The sequence below is a fragment of the Narcine bancroftii genome, chromosome 6 (assembly GCF_036971445.1).
Source record: "Narcine bancroftii isolate sNarBan1 chromosome 6, sNarBan1.hap1, whole genome shotgun sequence".
Classification (NCBI taxonomy): domain Eukaryota; kingdom Metazoa; phylum Chordata; class Chondrichthyes; order Torpediniformes; family Narcinidae; genus Narcine; species Narcine bancroftii.
The window spans coordinates 123849937-123856434 of record NC_091474.1 but is presented as its reverse complement, the minus strand read 5'-3'; the positions used below and the strand labels follow the sequence as shown (position 1 = coordinate 123856434).

Below are 6498 nucleotides of genomic sequence, written 5' to 3'. Positions count from 1 at the left end.
TGGAACTTGCTGTTCTAGGAGAGTCATGTGGTTATGCAAACAGAAAGAGTCAAACAGGTTTTCTGTGTGTGTGTGTGTGTGTGTGTGTGTGTGTGTGTGTGTGTGTGTGTGTGTGTGTGTGTGTGAGAGAGAGAGAGAGAGAGAGAGAGACAGTGACAGAGAGTTCTGCAGTTTTTCAGTCAGCAGCAGCAACTGGGACTGGAACAGGACAAGCTGGAAAGCTTGTGAAAAACCAATTTGAAAGACTGGTTGTGAGCGTTTAGTTCAGCCTGGTCAAAGTCCTTGTGGTTTATACAAGAAGAGAGGACTGGCTGCCTAATGTTTCACTTGAAATAAGAGAAACACAAAGAAACTCTGGTGACCTGAAAGAAAGAGGTTATCATCTGAAGAGGCAAGTTTCGTCAGCAAGACACCGAAGTGGCTGATCAAAAAAGGAACCAGTTGTGGGTGTCCATCGTACAACAAATCTCTCTCTGAAAATTGACAAGAACCTTTCCGAGTGGTAACCATTTACCTTTCAAGTACCAAAGCCTGGGGAACTTTATGAATGTTAAATTCTGCTCACAGTATAAGAATTGCCTGCAACCAGTGAACTTGGAGAAATGAGATTGGACTGTGAATCAAATAACTTTTCTGAACTTACACATACATTACATAAGTGTGCTTAGAATTAGAAGGGGGTTAAGTTAGGTTAAGTAAGTCAATAGTGATAAGTTAAAATGTGATTCTGTTTTCATGTTTAAAGATAATTAAAAGCAACTTTTGTTTAAGTAACTATTTGTCTTGGTGAATATCTATTACTGCTGGGTTTTGGGGTCCTCTGGGCTCGTAACATTATCCTCTTGGAAAAACATCATAATTATCAGGAGAATTTTTAAAAATCAGCAAACAGGAACCATGTGCAGAGATCATAGGAAGAATAGTATTAACCTGGTGGGCTGAACAGCCCTTGTCTGATTCCCTAAAATGAGGTCTCTGTGTTTCCATCTCTCCTTCTCAGGTTCTCATTCTCCCAGTCCATTCCTGAACTGCTTTCACTCACACCCACAGTGGTCTCTAACATCACCCTCCACTCCCCAACACATCTGTCCACCTCTCCCACCTTCTACCTTCTGGCTTTCATCACTTCTCTGCCCTTCGACAGCCCTTTCCATGGCCTGTGTGATCATCATCTTCCTTAATTTCATGAATGGTCCAGACCTAGAACATGGACTGCCTGTTCCGCTCCATGGATGCTGCCTGACCTGCTGAATCCCTTCAGCTTCTCCTAATTTACTCATGTTATAAAGTCAGAAAGTTCTACAGCATGGGAGTGGATTCTTCAGCCCAACTTGTTCATGCCGACCATGCTGGTCCCATCTGCAAATCCTTGGTCCATTCCCCTGTTCTTCCTCATTGCCTGATTCCCTGGGATGTGGTCTCGAAGTTGGGTGTCCTCTTTCCTCATCATCATCTGGGGTCTCTGGCATGACAGTTTACGTACTGGTCATTGCTGAGTGGGATTTTCTTCAGACAGGCCTGGTTGATGTCATCGACTATGATTTGTACATCGTCAGGCAGGGCCTTAATGTTTTTACTGATAATGTCACGCATCTCCATGAGTGGATGTTTGTAATAGCATTAGAACGGATGTAAACTCTGGTGAGAATCACGGATGAGAATTTGAAGTAGACAGAAGGGTCTGCAATTGATCAAAATTAGCTCTACGGCTGTGGAGCAGGTCAACATAACCCCAGTGTCCATGCACCAGCTGATATTAAGTAAAAAGCACACATCGCCAGCCCTCCCACCTCTCTTCACCAAAATCCTTGTCCTTTTTTTTCAAACTTTATTTAAAACTTTCAAATATTATCAAACAATTCATAAAATAAAAATAAAAATAAACTAAAGCCAACCCGCCCATTCCCCTCCCCCTCAGCAAGGGGAGCAAAAAAAATTTTTAAACACGTACAATACCTTAAGATATTACTAAACCCATACATTTCAAATAAGGCGACCACATTTGAACACAAGAATTATAATTATCATATAAACTATATGTGATTTTTTTCCATATAAATATAGGATCTGAGTTCATTATGCCAACGAACTATATTCACTTCAACATCATCCTTCCAAGAAATCGCCACACATTTATGTGCAATAGCCAATGCTAAATGAAAAAAAGTGATCTGAAACTTATCCAACCACGGGAGACTGCGACCTAAATGCAGAATCCTAGTCCTGATCCAGTCTGTGAATGGAAGCACCAACTCACTCTACGTTGCCAGCGGCCAGGAGAGATCATCGACAACTGCCTGCTTGCCAAGAATTGCAGGTATGAAGCGGCTACAGGCTGCGTTCATGAGGAACAACAGATCCGGTACACCCTAGTCTCAGGGGTTCTCCCGAGGTACATGAGGCAGCAATTGCTCATCGGGAAAGAAGGGCCTGGCTAGCCACATCAAGCTGGCCAAATCGCTGGAACAGGCCAAGCTCGAGAACAACTACCTTGAAGCCAGCGAGCTCGCCCACCCCACTACCCCTGCCCTTGGCTGCCACTTCCCATGCCAGGGAGTGCTTTTTCTGTGGCAAGAACTAGCATCCCCAATCTCGTTGCCCGGCTAAAGACTCCGTTTTTTCCAGGTGTGGCAAGAAAGCACATTCGGTGAGGGTTTGCCGCATGAGGGGAAGTCTATGGCCTGATGCACACCCTGTTAGAGCTCCCCATCCCCAGGACCATAAAGGCTTTGAGGAGATGCCTGGGGTTTTTCCCATATTATGCCCAGTGGATCCCGCAATATACTGATAAGTTTCACCCTCTCTTAAAAGCCACTAATTTACCCCTCTTGGTTGAAGCCCAAATGACTTTTAACTACCTCTGGAACCATATTCTGAAAGCCGCCATGCACACGGTGGATGAGAATGTACCTTTCCAAGTGGAAAGCGAGGCTTTGATGTAGCCCTGGCCGCGACCCTCAACCAGGTGGGCAGGCCGGTTGCATTTTTTTCACAGACATCACAAGGCCATGAGTTTGGTGGAAAAGGAGGCTCATTGTAGAAGTCGTAAAACACTGGAGACACTACCTGGCTGGTAGAAAATTTATGCTCCTCACTGAGCAGTGCTTGGTCACATTCATGTTCAATAATGTCAAGAGGGGAAAATTTAAGAATGACAAAATTGCTCGGTGGAGGATCAAGCTCTCCACCTACAATTATGACATTATCTATCAGCCAGGAGTCCTTAATGACCCTCCAGGTGCCTTATCCAGAGGAAGCTGTGTCTCTGCACACACCAGCCAACTATGGTCTCTGCACAATGAGCTCTGCCATCCAGAGGACACCCACATGGTTCATTTTGTCAAGGCATGCAATCTTCCCTACTCCAAGGAAGACGTCAGGGAAATGACCAGGTCTGCTTGAAGTGCAATTTGCACTTCTATCACCCCGCAAATGCGCATCTGATCAAGTCATCCAGGCCCTTCGACTGGCTCAGCATTGATCTTAAGGGACCTCTCCCCTCCACGAATGGGAACACCTTCTTCCTCTCTGTCATTGACGAGTACTCCTGCTTCCTGTTCACCATTCCTTGCCCAGACTCATCCACCTCATCAGTTATGAAGGCCCTAGACTCCATTTTCAGTCTGTTCAGGTATCCCAGCTATATTCATAGCGACCGGGGCTCACCCTTTATGAGTGATGAGCTATGTTAGTACCTGCTGGTGAGGGGCATCGCATTCAGCAGGATCACTAGCTACAACCCCCAGGGGAAAGGGCAAGTTGAAAAGGATAATCCCATGGTCTGGAAGGCTGTCAAACTGGTCCTGAAGTCAAAAGGCCTTCCAGACTCATCCTGGCAGGATGTCCTCCCCATGGCGCTCCATTCCATCTGGTCGCTACTATGTTCCGCAATGAACACTACTCCTCATGAGCTCCTATTCACTTTCAAAAGAAGGTCAGCATCGGGAACTACACTCCCAGTCTGGCTCACTATTCCAGGTCCAGTCCTTCTTAGGAAGCATGTGAGTAGAAGCAAGACTGATCCCCTGGTGGAAAGGGTGAAACTGCTTCACGCCAATCCCACGTATGCCTATGTGGAGAACCCGGATGGCAAGGAGGACACTTGTGTCCATCAGAGACCTGTCACCCACCAGAGCAGAGGGTCCGTTGCCTCAGGTGCCATGCGAGCCATGGAGCTCATTCTCAAAACCCCCATTCAGGGCCTCTGGGGATCTGGTTCAGGAGAAAAATGTACCCCCCTCCATCGTCGAGCTGGAGACCTAGCCCGCCTCTCCTCCCTCACAAGGGGACCAGGAGACCCAAGAAGTCCAAGCCCCCCATTGCTAAGATGCTCCACTAGGATCTCCAGACCCCAGGACCACTTAAATTTGTAAATAACTGTATTTTTTAACCACATTTCTGAACGCATGTTTTTTGTTTTCATTAACAGACCCTAAATTCTACAGGAAGGGGTTAATGCAGTGAATTGGGATTCACAGGTAGTGTGCTGTGCTGGTGGCTGGCCCCGCCTCCAGACTCTGCCCCCATCTGCTCACATATAACCCTGGTTTCCCGCCTAAATACAGAACCCTTCTGAAGACTACTGTGAAACCCTATCCATAGTTATAAGCTAATAAAAGCATTTGTTCTCCCTCCAGTTGTGAGAGCTTTTATTCACGCTACACATATTCCAGTTTAGACAATATGAACCCTGGTTATTCAGTTACACCCACTCCTTCCCTGGCAGATTGCAGTGGAGAATTGGTGAGACAGAAACTGGTATTTAAGACAAGAATGTTATCTTCCAACAGTTTTCTGAAATTGGCAGGCGGTTTGAAAATAACCTGCAACCAGTGTTTTCTCAATATTAACCCTGCCCACCTCAGATCTTCTGAAACTGATAATTGCAGCCCTGCAACACAATGATTGCCATCTCTGCTCCAGCCATTCAGAGGCATGGGCGAAGCTTTACACATTCTTTATAAATCGGTGCTGGAGTCAGCTTATCATTGCACTTCCTGATCTCAGACTGTATTGAAGAATGGCCCGGACCAAGCAGACAGTGCGTAAATCAACCTGAGGGAAAGCCTCTCGCAAACAGCTGGCCACCAAAGTGGCGCAGAAGAGCGCTCCAGCCATGGGCGGAGTGAAGAAGCCTCATCACTACAGACCTGGCACCGTGGCTCTGCGGGAGATCCAGCGCTACCAGAAATCCATCGAGTTACTTATCCGCAAACTGCCCTTCCAGCGCCTGGTGCGGGAGATCACCCAGGACTTCAAGACGGGCCTGTGCTTCTAGAGCTCGGCTATCATGGCCCTGCAGGCGGCCAGCGAGGTTTACCTGGTGGGGCTCTTTAAGGACACCAACCTGTGCGCCATCTATGCCAAGCGAGTCACTATTATGCCCAAGGATATCCAGCTACTCTGCCGCATCTGCAAGGAGCATGCCTGAACCTGATCTCGGCACCGAGGACCACAAACGGCTCTTTTCAGAGCTGTGATCTCCGCAGAGGAAAGAGCTGTGCCTTGCTGTTCATTGTCTAGTGTTAATCGCCTGGCCCTGACTTCACATTTCTCTCCCTCCAAAATTTTCTGCAGAATCAATTTATTTTCAAGAACATGTCACGTAATTCGTTATTTTGCGGCAGCATTACCCGCGCAAATATTCATTACAGACGCATGTATTTAAAATTTTCATCTAGTTTTTTCTTCATGTATAATGAGATGAGATGAACAGCTTTTATCTTTTGATGCAATCAACTTATCTACTAAGTAAAGCAAAGATAAACAAGGTAAATAATAATCTCAGATCAATGTCATAAGTCGACAGGTACAGAGTACAGGGCAGGGTGTTAAAGAGAAAAAAAGGTGACCATGTAATGCAGTGATTGTAGTAAAGGTCTATGTCATAATAGTACAGTGACTTGTAATAGTCTGTGGCCTCACAGTACAGTGACTGGTGAAAGGGCCCAGTGTCCCTTTAGTACTGTTATGAGTCCAGAGGACCTCAAAACCCGGCAACAATAAAAATTCACCAAGACAAATGGTTACTTAAACAAAATTTGCTTTTAATTTTCTTTAAACATAAAAACAAGATCAAACTTTATCTTATTTACTATTAATTTAACTCCCTTCTAATTCTAAACACATGTATATGTAATGTGTATATGTTCAGGAAAGTTCTTTGATTCTCAGTCCAATCTCACTTCTCGCTCCTCCAAGTTCGTCAGTATCAGGCAATTTTTATAATGTGCACAGAATTTAACATTTATGAATTTTCACTAGGCTTTTATGCTTAAAGGTAAATAGTTACTACTCAGGAAGATTCTAGTTCGTTTCAGAGAGAGAGATTTGTTGCTTATTGGACATACAAACTGATTCCCTCCGATCAGCCACTTCAGTGTCTTACGGAAGAAACTTGCTCATCATGGGTTTTCAAAATGATAACCTCTTCTTCCAGGTAACCGCAGAGTTCCTCTTGTTTCCCTTATTTCAGGAGAAACAGTCTTGCCAGCCATT

The 6498-nt window shown here is 45.3% G+C and overlaps 1 pseudogene; it reads left to right on the top strand.

Moving 5' to 3' along the window:
• The first annotated feature begins 5020 nt into the window (after nt 1-5020).
• On the top strand, nt 5021-5431 carry LOC138737576 (histone H3-like; annotated as a pseudogene).
• Nucleotides 5432-6498: the final 1067 nt, after the last annotated feature.